At 32.9% G+C, this 22365-nt stretch overlaps 1 protein-coding gene across 2 annotated transcripts in view; it reads left to right on the top strand.

The window, feature by feature from the left end:
- The window catches only part of LOC129218659 (uncharacterized), a 75334-nt gene extending 53246 nt beyond the window's left edge, over positions 1–22088 (top strand). For both annotated transcript variants that reach the window (XM_054852980.1, XM_054852979.1), the window contains exon 3: positions 21952–22088. The gene's annotated coding sequence lies outside the window, so the exon portion shown is untranslated. The remainder of the gene's footprint in view (positions 1–21951) is intronic.
- The last annotated feature ends 277 nt before the right edge of the window (positions 22089–22365 follow it).

Genomic DNA, 22365 nt, shown 5'->3' with positions numbered 1-22365 from the left:
TTATCGATCTCAATCTAGGCAATTCTTGAACACGTTATTTTTTAAAGTGTTAAGATTGGAGATTGGAGCACGAAACTAAGACTACGTTGGATTCTCAACAACTCTGTGCCGATACTTTTCTCTAGAGTTATCTATAGTTTGAATCTTTATTTTTAAGTAAGAGACTGTATTTAGAAGACTAAATCTGAAAAGAATTCGTAGAACAAACTCGTCCTACTTAAGATTTCGTGCTGAGGAATTCTACTGAATGATTTGATAACATCGTTTGGAAAGGTGACGAAAATTAAGACCCGTATACTACATAGTTGTTGAAATGTAGGATACATGCTTGCAATGAAAAATTGTGATGCAAAGTGATGTTTCCTATAAAACAAGGTCTTGATACATTGCCTTGATATTACCTATAAAATATTCCCTGATTCGTAGTAATGTTAGCTATAAAAAATTAGTCCCAGATGCTTATGTAATGTTACCTGTAAAATCTTCTGACACAATGTTAATTAATAAACGATCCTTAACTTTAACTTGAAGTCTTTGACGAAATATGTAGTCAAGTGCCCATACTTGGGACAGTTTTGAATTTTTATAGATAATAGTTTGGGACAACTATTATTTAAAAGAAGTTTATTTTACAACTCGGTTTAAAAAAAAAAGATAAAATTGTATAATCTTGTAAACGTTCAAAGATTTCAGAATGTATATTTGCCCCAGAAAATATTGAATATCTACCCAACTTTAAATTCTTTTGAATGTAATATTTTTGCGTTCCCCTCTATATTCAGAAGCATAGAAGCAATTGGTGAACCCAAATAATTCTTAATGCCGCTGATTTTAACTCGCCATGCTCCTCATTTCATTTTCATTCCTTCATAATACGTGAAATTCACAACAAAATAATTACTCTCAAAAAACTTCGACTCATTTTCATTAGTAGAACTAACCTATGTTTTATTTTGGCAAAACGTCTTTTGCTCTTCAATAGATTCCAATATTTTTGAAAATGACAACTTTTCCGCCCTCTGTTGTGGTAAGACATATTGTCATCAGAATAGTCACTATTAAAAAAAATGTGTTTACAGTTTTCTCTGAAAACAATCGTATACTTTATTTCCTCAATACTGCTAAAAGACTTAGCACCCTAACTTGGAACTGTCCCAAGTTCGGAGCGTCGTGGCAATTTCTCAAATTTATGAATAAATTAGTTGAACTGAATTACTTAAGTGGAAATGAATTTGCCCAAATAAGGCACGGGTACATTAGTGAGATGGTGTGTGAAACAAATTCAAACTAATGCTGCTCAAATAGAGTAGGTAACCAAAATTATCTCCATACTTAAAAATCGCATTTTTTTGGAAACTTTCAAAATCATTATAGTACTAACCCATAAAGATGATGCATCAAATTTTAACTCGCATAGCCTCAAAAGATAGCTATTCATTTATGCTGTAGCACCATTTATTTCTTAGTGGTAAAATACTGATAGGTGTGCCAACTGTCACATAAATTCAGCAAAATGTCCCAAGTAGGGGTAAGTAATAAATCTATGAGTATTTAACCAACTAGAGAACTGACATTAAACTCTCGAGTGAGAATTTCTCTCACCCCCTTTTCCATCAAAAAAAGTGTTTAGTTGCAAACATTTTCTTGGTTATTTATTTCAAGCACTAAATGTCACTCAATTGATGAAACAAATGAAATATTTTGAAGAAACAAAGTTTCTTAATAGTATTTTACTCAGTCCTTCCTGTCTCTCCCTCTCAATTGTTACTCCTCTAAATTTGTTGGTAACATCCCCACTAAAAAGGATCTCAAAAAAACTTTAAAAAAAAAAGTTGAGAAAATCTGTAGGTATTTGGCCCACTTCATAAGCCTACATCTTAAGAAAATCTGCAGACTGAAGATCTCTAGATTTTCTGCAGAATATTCTGAAGTTGAGTAAATCTGAAGGTATTTGGCCCACTTTTAAACCTGAATCTTAAGAAAATCTACAGTCTTAAGATCTGTAGATTTTCTGTAAAAAGCTCTGAAGAAAATCTTCAAATTTTTATTCTCAAGGTTTTCTTAGAATATATAGGCTTAAAGTGGGCCAAATAACTGGAGATTTTCTGAAGGTGGGCGTTTCTGAAGATTTTCTTTAAAAATTAATTTTTCAGAAATTTTATTTATTTTGAAAAATACAGTAATTAAGAAAATCTTAGAACTCTTTCGGCTAAAACATAGTTCCAAATGATTTGAAACTCCCTAAAAATTGCATAATGATAATTTATTTAATCTAGATTTGATTATGTGCGTAGATCATCCAAATAAAAGCTTAAGAAGCATTTGAAATTTCAATCTACATACATGAGGTGCTGTCATAACAAATTTCCTACCAGAAATAACTTTGAATGTAGTACTTAAAATTAGTTCAGAAGAATAAACCTAGAGTTTTTTTTTTTTTTTCATTGTGCTTGGCAAAAACAGATACCTTGAGATAAGATTTTTTAATTTAGACTAAAATGTGTTCACCGTACTGATGTAGGACAGCGTATACAATGTGTTTTTAATTCATTGGTGTTATGAATAGGATACACTTTTTTTATATCTTGTAGATGGTACTAATTTTTTTAGGATAATGGTCATAAGTCAAGTATTTCAAATATAAATTGACAACAGAAATCCCTTCTACTTCAAGAATAGTTAGTTATACTGTGGAAATTTTTGTTGTGAAAAGTATTTCATTGGTTATTTGAGAAGTGGTATGCACCTGAATATTTTTCCAATCAGAGTAGGAAGAATATAATTTAATGGGAAGATAGTAATAACCTTGAAATAATTTTTTTTTTTTTTACATTATAATATATATTTGCTCTACTCTGATTTTGAAAATATATATACTGTCGGCCCTGCTTAATTGAATACTGTCAGTTCCAAGAAATATTATTTAATTAAGCGGGGAAATACTCTTTATCATACCAAATTGACAACATTTTTCTTAAAACGTAATAATAATGAATCAATAACTATATAATGGAAGTAATGTTTTTGGTAAAAATATATTGAAACGAGCTAAGTGAAGGACATAATAATAGGTATAATAATTTTAAATATATATTAGAAGGGCGCAAGGAAAAAATGCAACTTACAACCTCATCTGTTGTATGCGAAAAATATAGTTTAATATTTTTACATGAATAATTGTTCATACGTAATTAATTTTTAAATTATTTAAAAAACTTCTTAGTAAAATATTGTGAAAGCTGATTAATATTGTTCGATTAAGCGAGGATCTTGGACAATTCCGCAGTGGGGAAGTATTCAGTTCCAAAAGGTTTTATTCATATTTGGGGTATTTGTTTATCCGTTACCCGTTTAAGCGGGGCTGGCAGTATATATAAGAATACACACACAATATAAATTTTTTGTTCTGATATGAGATATTTAGCATCAACTCTACACTTCTGAGACTTAATTGTGCAACAATTTCTTTCTTCCTAAACACATTTAAATATATATTACTGTGAAAGCTTTAAATAAGAGAATGTTGACTTTCACCGTCTCATGTGGACAGTTGCCAGATATTTCAAACTTTTAGTTTCATGTAGAGTGAAACTTTGGAAACTCTACTTACGGATAACTCGACTAACCTGGTAGCTCAACATCTATTTTCTTTATGGTTGGCTCAATGCTAATTTCAATGGGCTAAAATCTCTCTAACTTGACGCACATTTGCAGGAACCCCTATAAGTCAACATCCAATTGCTATTCTAGTCCACAATTTTTTCTTTCAACATTCTTTCATACTGACCTTTTCTCAGAACCTTATGCAGTGATTTCTTGGTCAGTCAATCCTTTTTTGGGAAGCTCTTTTAGAGAATTCCATTTTTATCCAGGGGAGTCAGCCACCACTCTGTGCTGTTAGTGCAATTCTAAAAGGCTAAGGTAAGATAAATGTCCTCTAGAGAAAGGTGGCACCATGACATGTTTTTCAAACAAGGGTGAGCAGGACTTTATCTTAAGACGTGGCTGACAAGAATCTGTTTTATCTCTTTAAAAAAAATAATAGCGAATTTATTATGTACTTTTTAAAATTAGAAAATTCATTTACTGGAATAAACTTTCATAATGTGAATGTTAAGCATTTGTAAGTGACGAGGCTTCAGAATAGAAGGGAAAAAATGACCGGCCCTGACTCTGGGAATTTTAGATCTCCGATGCCACTTGCAGTGGCAGAGTTGCAGGTTTTGGGAGAAAATGACAGACTCACTCTTGAAGGTTTCAAAACTTTGACTCCTTTGCCACAAAATATGTCAGTCATCGATTCCGCAGCCCTGGTAAGTGATACAGAAACTATTTAGGAATTACAAGTATGGAACCTCAGTAAGTTGACTTCTGCTTCAGTCGACATGTTTTCATGTTCCCTGGGGGTGTGAATTCAGACCTGACTGACAAGAATCTTTATTATCTCTTTTCAAAAATTATGGATTTATTATGTACTTTTCAAAATAAGAAAATTCATATACTGGAATTAGTTTCCATGATGTAAATGTTAAGCATTAGAAAGTGACAGGGCTGTGGTGTAGGGAGGGAAAATGACCGGCTCCGACTCTGGAAATTTCATACCCTTAGACTAAGACTCCGCGAGCAGTGGCAGAGTTGCGGGCTTAGGGAGAAAATGACTGACACTTGAAATTTTAAACCTTCGACTCCTGAATTTGACTCTTTGGTCCTAAAATCTGTCAGTCTCTGACTCTGCAGCCTTGGTAAGTAAAAGTGATACATAAACTCTTCAGGAATTAAAATTATGGAACCTCAGTAAGTTGACATCTGCTTGAATCAACATGTTTTTAATTTCCCTTGGGGTGACGAGTTATGAAGCTCCACTGTATATATATTCAGTGATGTTCCCATCAATTTTTCTGAGGTTATACTTCCAGTAATCCATTACCCACAATTGGTGTACATGATCATATATATAGTATATTATAATATGAAAATTTATGCAATTTGAGGGTATACTATATGTAAAAAATATTTGTGAATATACGGCATATATGAAGTATACCCTATGGGAACACCACTGTATATATTTCAGTAGCGTCACTACAAAAAGCGATGTTTAATCATTCAAATTTTAGCGAAAATAGAGCACTATATTGCAGGGAGGGAGAGGTTATTTTGCATGTGTATATACTTCCTTTAATCATAAACCTAAATTTTATCAAATTTTTAGATCAGACAAGATAAACAATAATAATGTAGGGCAATCGCATGTGTTTATGTATGCAGAGGCACTGAAAATCATGCAAGTGCAGGCTGCTACATTTAGAGTTTTGAAATCCATGACTTTAGTTGCAACTTTCCATGACTCATGAGTTACAATTTCGTAGAAAAAACATGCATTTTTCACAAGAATACCGAAATTTAGTATTTTGTGAAAAATAAAATTTCAACCACATGAACTACAATTAGCACATTAAATTAAAGTGAAATGTAATTAGCTGAACTACTATTGTAACTAAAAAACAGAAATAATAAATTTCATGAACATTTTCTGGTTTTCAACAAATCATACAAAAATTAGGTACGAATTTTCATGAAAGCAAATTTATTATTTTTTCCTTGAAATATCTGATATAATACACAATAATCTCTCAATTACTAAAAATACTGATTTTACAAAACAACGGAACCTGCTAAACTGGTTTTATTTACTGCATTTTTTTTTTTTGAAATTTATTTTTAAAAATATGTTATTTTAAGAACAGAGAAAGACGCTTAGATTTAATTCATTTGAAGGCTAGCAGTTTTCTTTTTTAAATGTGTGACTATCAATAATTTACTAATTACTAAAATCAAGTTCAGAATCAACCAAATGAAATAAATAATCAGAATAAAATAAACAATTAAATTAACTTACCAACTTGATCAACAAAATTTTACGAAAACCTACAAATATTTGAAACATTCTTCATGTTGTGTAAACTACATTTCCACACTTATGAATAATTTTAGATAAGAATTACCCGAGCTTCCCATTTTCTATCAACATTTTTACATGTTCCAAACGCGCAAGTGGTAATGGTGTATTTTGACCCTATAATGAATATGCATACATATTACAGAGGCACATGTTGTGAGCACATACATTTGCTGTAGATGGATATATGATTGGAAAAAAAGCCAATGGGATTGTCATTTATTTTCATCTTTCAATTGCATATTTTTTCATTCCTGCAGATATTTTTGAATTTTCAGCGTGATGCTTGATATGAATAAGTTCTTTTCTTACTACAAAAATAAGTTTTTGGCTAATGTGAAATTTTTGAAAATCAACTCTTTTCGTGCTTTGAAAAAGAGTGCATAAATAAGATAATATGAAAGTAGAATCAGAATTAAAATTTTAACATTTTTTAGCAATATATTTTTACCTTTTAAAGCATAAAGTAGAAGCATTCGTATGTAAAAGAGATACAGTAGAGTCTCAGAACTGGATAACTTGGCAGACTCTCAGAAACACATCGAGTAGGGTGAAAATACTGTTGTTAAACCCCATTCCCGAATTCCTGGCATTTCCAAATTCGGCCACCGTTTACTCAACATTAGGGTAAGTTTTTTGACTCTGCTGCACACGGTACTTGCCGCAATTGTGTAAAATCTAGGAATGTAGTGATTTCATAAGCACTGTGTGCATTTTAGGAGCACTAATATAAAATAATTATCCCCTCACACAAGCTGATTAGAAAATCTTGTTTTTTTTTTCTTATTTTAAATGCATTTTAACGCATTAGACAAAACAAAGCTTTCGTAGAACTTTCCAACTTAAAAGGAGTTTATTCGAGATATAGAGAACTTTGTATTAAAAAAACTAAATTATTTTAGGACTGAGTGAAATCCTCGAGATAAAGAAATATTCAAGTTGTAAGGCTTCGTGTTATCGAGAGTCGACTGAATGACACCTTTGATCATGCCTGGATCTGTAACTTTTGGGCCCCTAACTGTCCACCAGAATATGCTATGGCACTAATGGCCACTGCCGTTTTAGAGGCGTGCCCCCCCCCCCTCCTCACATGACGGGTATGTTAATTCGGGCCTGCCTTTGAAGACATTACGGTAAGGAATGGGGGGGGGGGGTACACTATTACGTAAGTTTTGAGGAATGGAAGTTAAAAATTTATCTGAGACTATCTTCCATGATGTTACAAGGCGGAGGTTTGCGAATTTATAAAAGGGTAAATATCTGAAATCAATCTATTCCTCCTTCTTAATTCGCACCTGCGGAGAATACAAATTAAAAAATTTGGGGCAGTCTCGAAAAGTTTCACAACTGTCACAGAGGAAGAAAATAGATGCTACCTCGGTAATGGGATCCAAGACAGAAAAAAAAATTGATTTTAAGTAGAGACGTACCGAGTAGCACTTTGGCCAAGTAGCCGAGTACTCGGCCGAGTACCCAGTTCCAATTGTGTTTTAAGAAATACCACTGACACACACATGACGAATTATGAACTGATTGGAATAGTAGTATAGACCTCCATGTCCAAATAAGTTTTTAAAACAAAATTCCAGCTGAAATTTGATTAGGCAATTTTAAAAGTAAAAATGAAAAAATACATTAAAGGTAGGATTAATCAAGTTGGAATTAAAACCAAGCATATCAATCTATACTTCTAGTCCGGCAAACAAATAATTTTTTAAAGCAAATGAAACAACGTTAAAAGCACAAACGTGCAAGAGCACTGCAGACACGTCAGTGACGGCTCGTCACTATGGGCCGAGCCCACCCGGATAAATTGTGCATAGTTAGATTATATAAAAATGTCTTTTGGTGTTTCAGTTTTAAATAAAATCAGGCATGAAACTGATTTTAAATTTCTAGCACTCTGCTAATCACTAATATAAGAAAAAAGTGTTCCTTTTCTGTTGACTAGCGAAAGCGCTTTAAGAATGATCCTTCAGGCCATTTCAACAACGGCCCACAACTTAACCAACCGCGAGCATTATGAAAACGGCAAGCGACGTTACCCCGAACGATGCATAAAATGCGAGAATATGAATGTAAAAAAAAATCGGATATTTGTCGGATATCTTTAAATTCGTAAGCTCACATTTTGTGCATTGAAAAAAGCATTCCTTTTAATGCCAAAACACATGTTTGCAGTGTTCCTGCACATTCGTGCTTTTGACGTTTTATTTTTTAAAAGGTATTTTTATACTTCTTATAAATAATTTTGGAAATGGCAAAAATCCATTTAATTATATAAACATTTCATATTTTCTGTACTTACCTTTTTTGTCCCCATTTTTAATAATTAAGTTTTATCAACTTTGGGGCTTTAAAATATAAGATTTACTCCATTGAAGCATAACAGACTTCATTATTCTCAAAATTTGAATTTTACTTGTAAGTTTGAATTGTAAATGATTGCGGTATTTTATATGCTTGTACTTTTTTATTAACTGTAAAATCCGGTTTGAACAATATTCAATTTTTTACTACTCGGTATTGGCCGAGTACCTCATCAAAATTTGGCCGAGTACCGAGTATTCGGCAAATTGTCCAAGTAAGCCGAAGTACCGAGTTCTCAGTATGTCTCTAATTTAAGCTATTTTTTTATACTTATTGACAAAAAATGAAAGACGTATGCAATAGGTTTCTGGCAAGGGGGACCGACCTGATAATAAATGCTTCAGCTATGGTGTATACGTCTGCCTTGCTACGCTTTCACTCATTCTCCGCTTTGTTCTTAATTTCGGGTTACTTATTAATTAGAAATTTTTTACTTACATTCCAGTTTTCATTAACATTTTTCACTATATAGTCAAGTAACATGCGTCTATCTTTCCATGCTTGTCTACTTGCACATTGCTCAATTTATTTTTAACTATACATTTGATATTTGAGTGTTATTATGTGAAATTCGTTTTTCTTTAGGTTACTTCTATGCATTAAGTTACTCACAGTCAACTGTAGTTTCAATTTCGTGCAAATAACGCAATAAATAAAAATAATCATAATAAAAGTAAAAAGAAAAAACCCGAACATATCAAATAAAACGAACAATGTTTCAACTGCCAAAATACGCAATAAAAGCTGCACATGAACAAAAGTGTGATTTTTTTTTTTCCCCCTCACATTAACATGAAAATTAAAGCACAGTAGGGACATCAAAGACTCAATTTGCATTAAACAAAAACAACGAAATAACGAAGCTGAAAATTAAGTATATATCTAAAGAATTAACTAGCAATTAAAGCACGTGTTTCACGTTAACAAGCCCAGCGATTTGGCGATATACGATAGTAAAGAAATCACATGACAACAAAAACCCAGTAGAAAAAAAAACCCGTAGCTCAATTAATATGAGCAAAAGCAGTTTAAAGACAAAATAAAGCTTAAAATTATAATAATAGCGAAAAAAAATTGAATGAGCGTAAGCATGGAAGAGGCAAACACGTAAACAAATCGCCGGTCGCCGGTAAAGCAGTAAGCAAGTTCTCTTCACTTCAAACCCGAAACTGATTAGTATGGAGCAAAAAAAATATGAAAAAAAGTGGTTCAAAAATCGTTAAATTTAAAAAATCTACAACGAATTAAAAAAGAAAAAAAATGCAGCATTTTCGAACAAACTATCAGAATATGAACTAGTGTTGTATTAATTTTCATTGTCGTGAATTGCTTAGATTTTGCTGGACTCTAGATTTTGCAGTAGGACAGGAAAGTTATTGCGCAATCAAAAGTTAATTTCATTTATAGATTGGTTCTTTTATGTCAATCGTATCTTTTTTTTATGGATAAAAATGTAGAAATATGTGTTCAATTAGTATAATTTTAATTCAAAAAGTAAAAATCAAAATTATGATATCAGTTATAAAAAATAATTTAAATAAATACTTGATAAAGTAAATAAGTATTTGCAAATTTCTAGTTTCAATCTTCAAAAACATCAAAATTGCATTGTACTATCACAGATTATGTACTTAAAACCTAAAGGACACCTATGTTCACAATAATTTCTTTAACATCGAAAAACTCCATTCGATATCAACATTTAATAAAAGAAAAAAAAAGTGTAAAATTTCCCAAAGAGCTATTTTAGGACTCAAAATTTAAATTTATATAACTTTGGATTTCTTACTTTTTTTTTAGAATCTCAAAATTTCAGTCATTGTAAAAAAAAAAAAAAAGTGTAAACATTCTGTTTCACAGATTTTCTGGCGAAACGCCCTGGAGGGTCTACCCCCCCCCCAGCGCAAAGGGGTGAAAACCCCTCATGTAAACTCCTGAGCATTAAGAGCCTGTTTCATATTTAGCAATGATCCGATGCAAACTGTGGATTAGTATTAAAAAAACTCCATGGGGGGCGCCCCCCCCCGCCCCCCACATATGGGCGGAAATCCACCTATGCGAGTTTATTACTGATCAAAGGATTTCTGTGTCAAATTTGTGAAAGATCCGACGAAAACAGATATTGTACAAAGAAGACATCTCAATGAGGGGGGTCGCCCCCCCTCATTAAGGGTTCCCCCCTCCCACACAAGTCGAGATTCCCCTTGCGTAAATTTCTGAGCATTGAACGACCTCTGTTCAAATTTAGCAAAGATCCGATGTAAACTGAATTTTTATAAGGCCCCCCCCCCCATGGGGGTCGACCCCCTACAGTGAGCAAAAACACCAATATGAGCTCCTCCTGATCAAAGGACCTTGGTGCCAAAATCCTTTAGATCCGATGAAAACTGAATTTGAATAAGAAAAACCTTTTTCAATGGGGGGGGATAATCGACACTCCCCCCCCCCCAACTATAGGAATGAGAGGAATCCCCCTCTGAATTCTTGAGCATCAAAGGACCTTCGCACAACCTTTTTAAAATGAATTTTCAAAAAAAAAAAAAAACGTTAAAATTTCGAAAAAGAAAATCGCAAAAATCGTTGTTCGTTCGATGTTAATGGTATCTGCAGATTTTTTTCAGATTTTACTTTAGCGCCAAATTGTTTTTAAATTTGTGTAGAAATTCGTGAGACGAATTTAGCAAGCTGTGAATGACTCTAAAATGGTTCAAAAAATTCTTGATATTTTTGAGGCAAAACAAAATCTTAAAAATATCTTCAGATTTCTGCAGAATTTCTCAAGAAAGCGGCACTTTCTAGAGAAAATTTTGAGATCCTTTTTAGTGGGGATATAAGGTGGCTTTTGACTAAAATTTTGGTTTGTATCTGATTTCACTTGAGTAATTCATCCAAAATAATTTCTTTGTTGCAAAGAAAAAGCTGTTCTCTCGTTTGATCGCTTCACAGGTGTTAATAAATTAAGACTGAATTCTCTTGTGGCTGTCCTTTTGAAATAAGTGCTTCATGTGGTTATCCTTTGAAATAAGTGCTTTTGGTTGCTCTTTTTAGATTCTTTCAAAGCGAATGTAATCATGCGTATAAATCTTCATCGGCTATTCAGCGCCAGTTTGAAATAAATGAAGCTGTCGTCGTTTGTTATCAGCGATCTGGCATAGATTATTTTAGGTTCAAAAAAGTCGCTAAGTATAGAACATTTCTGAGGCATGGAAGTGGTCTGAAAACAATAAGCTTGGTAAAATGATAAATTTGCGTAATTGAGGCATTCTTGGTTGTCTCGTAAACAGGCAGTACATCACTTTTAATTGTAGCTTCATTTGACAGGTCCGAAATGTTTTAAGTTACGCAAATATTATTTAAAAACTCACTTTAAATGGTGTAAAATGAAAGCTATTTTTTTACACATTCTTTTAAATTACACACTACATGAAGTTGAAAAAGAAAATGTCAATTCCAGTGCTGGATTTCACATCTGGCTATTGGACACTTTCTTTTTCGTAATATTTGTTTGAAATCAGTTACCATGGTTTGCTAAATTAATCCAGACATATTAATACCGATTTGTGAATCAGTCAAATGATTTGTCATAAAATGCATTCGTAATTTTAATTGGGATTATTGAGCTTGTTCTTCAAATTCTGCAAATACTTTTTTTTTCCTCTTTCAAATTTTACTGATAGAAGCATTACTTTAAGCTTCATGAATTCATTTTGCAATCAACTGAAATACGTTAATGGATTTGCTATAATGGGGTTATATTTTGAAGTAAACGTATTCCTCACATACTAAGCAAATTAAAAGTCCCGTTAAACTTACCGTAGACCCTCATTTTACGCGGTTTTGTTTAAGCGGATTAGATTTTACGCGGTTTAAGATGTGACGTCTTTATTTTGTTTTACGAGGATTAATTTTTATTTTAATGGAATGCTGCAATGCTAACAGATAAAATGTCCCACTCTTTCAAAGTCGAAACTCCTGAGATTGCGGATAACATGCAACGAACTGCATTTTGGCTTGCTAGTAAGAACTCGGTCCCATAGACATGGGAACCGGTTCGCTCGCGCTCTCTTAACTAGATGGATCATCCTGTGGTAGAAAAGTGATTCCTTTTCCATTCGATCGTCCGCCATTGCTAGGGCAAGAACTTTCCACCGCACATCACATAAACTTACTATCGGTTCGTTTTCCGCAATTTTCTGGGATTTTTCTGTTTTAAAATAGTACTTTCAGTGTAAGATTTTTTTTTTATTTGAAAAAAAAAATCCTCAATCATTTTTCTGTTCGAAATTAACTACTGGAGGTAATTTCAAACCTGAAAATAGATTTCGCATCTTCTTAATTTGTAACTCATTCGTCATTCGGAATTATGCGAAACATTAAAGTATACTTTTGTCTTCAACGAAAAATTAACTTTTGGGTAACGGATAAGTCAGTTTTAATCACTACGAGGATTTTTTAGGCTGCATTTCGTATCTTGTATGAATTCTCGCATATTTTCAAATAAAGGGATTTTAAATTAACTCGGATATATCTGTGAAGTTTACTGTATAAAACTTGCAATTCATGGGTAAATTTATATGTACTTTTGGTTAGTAATAAATTATAAATTTAAGAAATCAAAATTGATATTGCATGGCTTTTAAAGTCATGATAACATGTTTAATTACTCGTAATCAGAATATGTACTTTAAATTGCCAGAAGTAAAATTTACAAAATATTTTTATTGAACAAAAATGGCATAAGGCACATAGATTTGTAAATCTCACATCCACTTTCGGATCAGAATCAATAACAAATATTATGAAATAAAATAATATGTAACACTTGCAACTAAATTGTTGATAAAACACGAAAATTTGCTTTTAACTCTCTATGTGCAGTTTTTAATGGTGACAACTTTTCAACGCTAATTTTTGATTGATCTAAAAGTTTTATGTCCTTAAAAATACAAAAGACTTTAGTTTTCGAGCGGTATCTGCCTGCATGCGTGTGAAAAATATTATCCATTTCTCACTGAAACTTGCTAAATTTAAACTTTTCTTAAAATTACGAGAGACCTACAAACTTCATATTTCGGTTACGGAGATACGAAGGCAAAAAATTTACGAATCTAGACACATGTTGTACTTAGCTCTTTCCATTGCTGCTAAATTATCAATATTTTTCGTTATTACACTATCGTATGGTTTCCTAGTATCTTTGAAACTTAAAGTTGAAGCATTAGTTATCGTTTTATTGTTCTAAAAGCTAGTAAATTGCATAAAACTATACGTAATCAGCTTATATGTTAACTTGTTAATTGTTCATGTCTTTCTTAGAACAAAATTAAAATAAAATGCTGTTTGGTATAAGTTTATTTATGCTATTTTATACTTAACGGATAATTTAATCGTTATTAAAGAGTATGGTTTTTGTTAATTTTTGTCTGATTCTACTACGCTTACAATTGAGATTCTTAGAAATATGGTGAAATCTAGTTTAACATATTGGTTTGCAGGTAATTTTATTAGTTGAAGTGTATGCTCCCTATCTTTATCATCATTGCCATGATTGATCTCTTTAAATGAAATGCAAGTAAAATTGGCTAGCACTAAATTGACAATTTTGGTTCTTATTTTGACCATTTTTGGTAAACCTTTGTTAATATACTTACGGATACACTTTTCTGTTTCTGAGCAAATTTTAACACTATCCTTAGTCGGTTTCGTCAACCCTCCTTTATTTTTCCTATCAAATAGAGCAGTATGTGTTACGGCTGCATTTTTTTTGATCGAATTACTTTCAAACACTCGTCACATTTTAAACGTTGCGAGACTGTTTTCTAACAAAATCCGGCAATATAGGTGACAACATTTTTGCTATATTTTGTTAGTTTCAAGTCATCTAAGTCATTTTCGCCATGGTCAAAGGAAACATCAAAATGCAAATATGTGATGTCTTGTGAAAAGGAGGAGTTTTCCACACTGGTTCCGTCATTGCACTGTAAAAGTTCAGTTTTATCTTGTAGAATGCAGTTTGTATTTGCCGAATTTTCAACATCCAGGTGGAGTAAAAGTTGTCTGTAAGCTGCTCGAAATTGTACAGCTGAAGGATTGTTATTCAATCCACCTTTTTGTCTAATTCTCGAAAAGAAGAGTTCCAAATGGTCTTGGCTGAGTTTATAAGTAGGCAGGTACTTAAGATTTTTTGTAGCAACGTAGTCATCTAAAATTCCGTTTACACTTTCAATGTTACAAAGAAAACCTAAAACACCAGTTTTCATGTTCGTTTTGTATACAGGTGTCTCTGACGAAGTTAATTTCAGTTCTCTGAGATACTCGGATACGTCAACAAAAAATCTGCTCCAAATGAGTTAGTTTCCAGTCCTAAGCACTGCTTTGTATCCTGTTTCAGAGGGATTTGAACTGTTAAGCATATCAAACAATCTATCCATTTTCTGGCAAAACAAAGCGGTCGCAGTTGCTCCGATGAAATGGGGATGTTTCAAATCATTTTCTAAGAACATCAAGGATTCACAAACAGATGAACTTAGTACTTGGGATGCTAAACTTACTTTCATTTTTTGATTTTGAAAATCTACATGCATCCTTTTTATTTTGTTTCCCAAATGGATACCTTCCACATTTTGTACTTAATCTAATTTTTTAATGTAATTCCAATTTATTAGACCAGAATCTTTGTCAGTAAGACCTACCGAAGCAAATAACTTCCGAACCAGTTTTAGCATATGACACGCATCTAGAATTACATATATCTTTCTGTTATTGATGGGATTCGTAAAAAAAAGACCTCATGTTGTCAGCATCAATTCTTGCTCCAAGAATTTCAGCCATGCAGATGTTTGTTCTAGTTCCATCAAATGTAACGGAGACCACTGTAACTCCTGCACCCTCAACTTCTGAGATACAGTATTTCAGTAAGGATGCTTTTTCATATGCTTCACAGCCATCAATTAGATAGTAGGCTACAGGAATACTCCAACAAGTATTAATACCTACAATTAAAAAAACAAGAGCTTCTTTAGCTTCGTTAGGTACATTATGGCAAATGCCTCTTCCGAGAGTAACATATCCCTCAAATTCCTCACCATTCCAGTCAATGTGTTTTCGAATAGCAATTTCATCAAACATTAATGCAACAAATATTGGAAGATCGCTATTTTTCACTCTTTGCTTAATGCAATCAATTGATTCTTTTGTGATTCCTGGCTTACCATTTACTGACCTGGACCATCTTCTGATGGTTATTTGATTAGGTAACGCCTTGTTGAAGCTTTTCCTAACATAGGCGTAAGCCTTAGCTGAGTAAAAATTCAAAGTCATTGCAAATGATTTCAGTGACTTACTATACTGGCCTCGGCTTCCAATTTTGTGATTGAAAATTTCTTCTACGTGAGAAAAGTTTTCTTCCAGAATGTTTGCCGCCTCTTGTTTTATTAATTTTTTATCCCTCAGCGAAGATTAATCTTTTCATAGAATTAATTTTTTTCTCTTTTCTTTTCCACTTTAGTTTAGCAACTTTCAGTTTACTCCGCAAAAGTTTATTTTGCTGCTTTAGCTCTAAAATCTGACTTTCATACAAAGTATTTAACTTTCTTGGGCTTTCTTGAATTGAATAGGAATGCTCATTTACCGGATTATTTTCATTTTGAAGAGCATCAACTAGATGTACATCTGTGATGGATGCCGTACTACATCGCTTCACTGGTGACTTACGTTTTTTATTCTCCTGGAAAAAAATCAACTAATTAATAAAATAACATTGCATAAATATATCTTCTTTTTCACGGTACTTAATTACTAACCTGAACCTAATATTACTATCAAAGATAGTATGTGTCTGTAAGATTTAAATTTATAAATGTTCGCGAAAGTATTTATATTCTTCAGTATACTACCTACATGTAAGTTTCTTTCACTCAAAGTAATTCAAAAGCCCGTGCTTCATAATTTTACTGTAAAAATGCTTGTTTTTAATGGGTTACTGCAACTCATTAAAAACAAGTATTTTGCCTGTAAATTTACGACGTATGAGGCATTTGAATTACTCTGGCTCAAAATATATGACAACTTGAAATTCAAGAAAAATTTCCCCGCTGCATTTTGTCAAGAGTTTACTTGCATGTTACACAAAACCTAATTAACTTAAACTCACAACAATACCAGAACTTATAAATAAATAACCAAGTGTACTCGCTAAGGATAAATTACTGAAATTTTGTTATCTTTTAGCCCTGACAACCCTTATTAGGAACCGGAAAAGGGTAGACAACCTTTCTTTGGCTTTTTATTTACAGCTTTTACTCTTCATTGATAATAGAAATTTTTGGAAACCAAATTACTCATTTTTGGTCAACTTCGGCCCCTGATTATCTTGGTTTGATTAGGGACTTGAAAAAGGCATACTCTTACTTTAGCAATTTATTTGCAACTTTTACTCTTCACTAGAAAATCGCCCGTCATTGTATGACGGGTGAAAATTGTTTCTACGTTTAAACGAAGCAATTGCATATTTGGTGATATTTCGATAGTTGAAATTTTAACCCTAACACCAGCGGATTAACCCTAAACTCCAGTAGATATCGTTAATTGTTTTGCTTTCTTCGTTTTCATAAAATTGAAGTCTTGCCCTTAAAACAGTTAATTTACCGTAACGAGTTCAGCCTTGTTACATGAAAGCATTTCCCTGCATGTTAAACATTACCAAAATATATTACCAAATTATCATGCCGTGGCGCGAGCTTCATTGTTGAAACACGCAGGTTACTCGATTCATCGGCTGTTATTTATATGAGAATTTATGGTAACATTTTGGAAAGTCGATGAGGGTAGGTAGAGCCGGCTCTAGTAGTTCTGTCGCCCTAGGCGATACTGACAAGTGCCCCCCCCCCCCCCCGCCCCCATTGAATAATAGTAATAATCATATAAAATAATATATTAATAAAATAAAAATAAGAGTAAAGTGCTTAATTAAAGTGAGTTTCTAGTTAAATTCCAAATTAAGTTTTGCATATCCAAGCACTGGTACGCACTAAAATTTATATTTTGTAACGTTAAAGCAGTGCATCTTATGAAATTGGAACAGATAATGATATTTTCAGAAGACTTTTGTCATTCAATTTGCCACTTGTAAAATTTTACTGAATTTCTTGCAAAATATAGCTCCGAATTTAACATCTCCAAGCACTGGTACACACTCTAATTTATTTATTTATTTATTTTTTCTTTAGCATTGAAGCAATGAATCTTTTGACGCTGAAACATATACTCATGCTTAAAAAAAAAAATTCAATTTCGAAATTTGCCGCTGCTAAAATCTGCTGCCCTAAGCGGTAATCGCCTATCCCAGGAACCTACCCCAGGAGCGACGATATATACATTATATGCATAATAATAAAGATCACTTACCTTTATAAGATGTTTTGGGAAGTTAAATACAGTTGGAACGGCCTTAGGTTTCAACTTTCTAATATTTAGGTAGCCTTTTAAGAAGTCATCTTCCGTAAAATGCTCAGAACACAATGATACACTGTAGGAGTAAAATTTTCTTTTGACAGCTGTCACCCACTTGTGCAAAAGCTCTTTGTTACGCAAAGGAAACCTGTAAGCAGTGTGGTATTTTTTTATATAATTTTGAGCAAATTAAAAAGAATACATTCTAATATCAAAACAGACTATATATTAAAAAAAAACTGTGGGCTTCAAAAGATAAAATCATGCAGTAAGTATACAAAATTCCAGGAAAAAATGAATCGCTTTTTATAGATATTGCAGAAAGTTGCATCGTTTAACTTGTGTTAACTGCAAAACAAAACTTCTTGTAATTTGACTGTTTATAAATTTTAAAAAAATGCGTTTTTTTATATTGTTTTAAAAATAACTACTATATTAATACGCATTGGAATTGGTCCGAAAGTGTGCTAGATATGAGATAGTATAATACATTTTAACATGCCTTAAAATAAGTATTATTTTCTATCAAATGAAATTAGTTCTACATTTGCTTTTAAGAAACATATTTAAAATTTTGCCCTGAAAAATGACATTATTAAAGCAGCTTCACTTTATATTTTGGATCAGATGTTGGGAACTTTTTTTTTAAAATTTGGTTTGCGATATCAAAGTCATGTACATCGCAAATTTAAATGAAAAAAACACATTAAATTGCTGAAAACGTGCTTAAAGCGTACAACTGTACGTTTATCTATCCAGACTTGGGGAATTTTTCTGTATTTAAAATATTTTTACTCCTGTTGATTATTTAATATTATAGTAGTTCAAACTAAATTCTACGCTTCTAAATATAAACCCACTCTTACCTGTGGAAAGATACATTGCTTCCTTTCTTTGCTCTATTCGTACACTTAAATGCTGAACACGAAGTCGGCATGACCGAGTTTCATCCACCTGAAAAATGCTGAGAAACGAAGCAAATGCTGCTCAACCACCAATATATTTGCCCTCACAATGGAGGCCGAGTCTACTCCGAGGGAGAATCATTTTCCCCTCCGAACTTCGGTAGGCTGATCCATCTAGTTAAGTGAGCGAGAGCGAACCGGTTCCCAAGCTCTTTCTTACGTCTAGTTAGTCACACAATTCTGAGCTCATTGGAAACTTAGAAGTGACAAAGGATCAAATCAACTAGGATACCGACATCAATGACACAAAAGTTTTCCCCCATTGAAAGTTTTGAGCCATTCTTTGACTGTAGACAGCTATAATCTGGGAGCAGATGGTTTCCCGTGCGATACAATTATGGAAGTTAGTTTTTCTGAAAGGTATTGGCACGAGGAAAACGAATTTGGATGTTGCTACCCCCAAAAATGCCGCAGGGGGGGGGTTATATTTGCAAACATAAAACAGTTGTAAACCGAGAAATGTTGAATATATAACAAGTTTTCAAAGCGTAAAATGCTTAAATTCACCAATAACATTATTATAACGCATAAACATCCAAATTAAATTACAGACAAGTGTTACGGAGCTATTAAGAACTCCTTTTTCATTGCAAAAGATGAGAGTTTATGAATGAGTTTATGCTGATTTGTAGAGGTGTTTCTTTCGGTTGCAGATTATAAAATATTTTTGAACGAAACAAACCATTGATTGAAACTATGACTTCTTTTTATTATGCCAACATTGTACATTTTAGGTAAAAGAACAGAAAAACTTCATATTTCCTGTTACAATTATTTGCTGGGCAAAATATCTAAATAAAAACAGGAATCTAGAACTATATTTACAGAGATCCATAGGCACTCATTTGAGACCGCTTGAAAGAAGATAAATTTCAATTAACCATTAAAATGTTTTTTATATACAAAATCATTTCAGAAGAATATTGGAATATTTTTCTTACTATGACAACATTATAAACTTAAGGTAAAAGATTGTTACAACGATGTGCTACCAAAACAGTTAAATAAAAACAAGATTATGGAATTTGTAGATATCAACACATAGGCACTTAGTTAACAATGTTTGAAAGAAAATATACATTTAGATTAACCATTAAAATAAGTTTTTTACGTGCTTGACCGTTTCGGAAGAATATAGTTATCAAGAATTTTGATCAATAAGTCAGCAAAGCAATACTAATGAATAAAACAAATTAAAAATCCGTTTCACTGTCAGAATCATCGGAACTGCTTTCCAGTTAAAACGGTAATTTGCATCATCCAGATCTAAACATTCGGACTCGTCCGTGCACGGAAATCCTTTGTATTTGCATAAAAGTGTTGAGCATTTACTTTTTGCATGAGCATTTTACCAGTTCTAAAACCGCCAGTAGAGCAGGTTCCATTCTGGTCATCTGGGAACAAATCTGTTTTCATGCTTTTCCCAACCATAATCAGCATCTGGCTGTGGAATCTTTGGACATGCAATGACATCATTTTGCCAAATCATGACTTGATAGTGTGCTCTCATAATAGCATAGCGAAGAACTGATTGTGTTGGGGGCATTTTCTCTGATTCGGCAATTTTCTTTTGAAATAAAATGAACCGAACAGAGCCAAACATCCGATTTAGAGCAGTTTGACATATAAAGTTTACAAACATACTGCTCCAATGCAGCAAACATATCCTCAGAGGGCGTAGAATGCAATCCTAAATTTCCAAAAGCTTGCAAAATATCTGAATTACATTGCTGTAAGGCTTTCCAACAAGAGTTTCTTTCCCAGCAAACGCTCCAATAGTGTCGCATCCAGTAAATGGATTCGGATTTTAAGGCATAATGTAGTTATTAGTGGATTTAAGTATTTTCAGCTTTGAAAACTTGTTTTAAACCGAGAAATTATGCATATATAACTGTTTTATGTTCGAAATTATAACCGCCCCCTGCAGCATTTTTGGGGGTACCAACATCCAAATTCGCTTTTCTCGTGCCAATACTCTTCAGAAAAACTCTTATTGTATCAAATTTAACGGAAAGTCACTAGCCCCCCAACGCAGTTATTATAATCGCCCCCCCCCCGCACAATTTTCGGGGTTGGCAACATCCAAATTCGTTTTCCACTTACCCATATACCTTTCTGAAAACCTAACTCCCATAACTGTATGACAAATTGAATGGAAAACCACTTGCCCCTCAGCGAATAATAATTCCTCCCCCCTTCTGCCCCCCCCCGCAGCATTTTCGGGGATAGCAGCATCTTAATTTGTTTTCCTCCTGCCAATACCTTTCAGAAAACCTTACACTCATTGTATCACAAAAATCGCACGGGAGCCAAAATTTGACAGTTTGCTCCTCCACTAATTCTGATTCGTTAGTGAAGAAAGATCCCGTCACCAAAGCGACGCGAGTGACTGCCAAAAGACTATCATAACCAGTTCTTTTTCATAGACACTAAGTTTATAATATTCTTTATGCATCTTGTGCATACGTATCGAAATAATTACATATCGAACTTGTCATATGATTACCATTCGCTTGAACGATTTTTTTTTTAATCGATCGAACTCGTATGGAATCCTTATTATTTTAAAACTACTATCAAGTCTTAATTTTTCGCAGTTTTGATTTACGCGGCATTTTTGTAGAATGAAACCCCCGCGTAAAATGAAGGTCTACTGTATACCATTCATGGAAGCGTTTCGAAGAACTCCGAAGAGTTTAAAAAATGTGAGAAACTAATATTAAAAAATAACTCGTCGCAAATAATTTTTGACATTTGGGAAGGAGGTAGGAAAACTAAAACTAGAGCAAGGTTCTGAATGGAATCGGTGGTCTCATTATCAAATGTGTACTAATAATCAAAATAGTCTTCACCTTGTAAGATGTTAGCCCCACGACGTTACTTGTTTAGCTCTTTTGCCATTTTAACTGAAAAGGGGCGCATCCTCTAAAAGGTTCGTGGATTGACTGGAAGCTTGATTAAAAGTTAAATCTTCAGTTTTAACAATGTGCAAGGAAGTCAATTTCTTATCTATTTCAAAATTAAGTTTGACATGAAGACTTTAAAAACATAAACAGGATATTTCTCATTTTTGTTAAAATAAGCATGTATTTAAGCAATACTAGTTTAATGTGTATGGGCATTCTAAAAAATTTGTTGCAACGAACCTTTAAAAAAATCAAAATGTTAATATTAAAACACTAACTTATATTATTTTTTTCTTTGCAGGTTACTTGGCTGTGGAACATCTGAACTTTTCCTATGAATACGTAATTTTATTTTGCAGTGTGCATTTTTATCTTAAACTTTCTGTGATATATTTACATATATTTTTAACGTTTTACTTTAATATTCAATAAAAGTTCATGCATTTAGCAAGACTTGTGTTTTGTACTTGATCTATAAACAATCATTGTGTAAAACTTGGCATTCTTCTTGATCCAGTTTAGGCACGAGTAGTCTTTTTCTCAAGTTTTTTACTAAATGAAAGTATTTTCTCAGTCTTTGAAGCAGTACAAAACTCTTTATGCGAGTATTTACAAACACTGCAAACCTTTAAAATTTTACTACTCCAACTTTGACGTTAATTTGCATTGTAAGTCTAAAACAAGGGGTTTGGTAAAATAAGAAAAAAAATGCTAA

The sequence above is a fragment of the Uloborus diversus genome, chromosome 3 (assembly GCF_026930045.1).
Source record: "Uloborus diversus isolate 005 chromosome 3, Udiv.v.3.1, whole genome shotgun sequence".
In the NCBI taxonomy this organism is placed as follows: domain Eukaryota; kingdom Metazoa; phylum Arthropoda; class Arachnida; order Araneae; family Uloboridae; genus Uloborus; species Uloborus diversus.
This window is presented reverse-complemented; position numbering and strand designations above follow the sequence as displayed.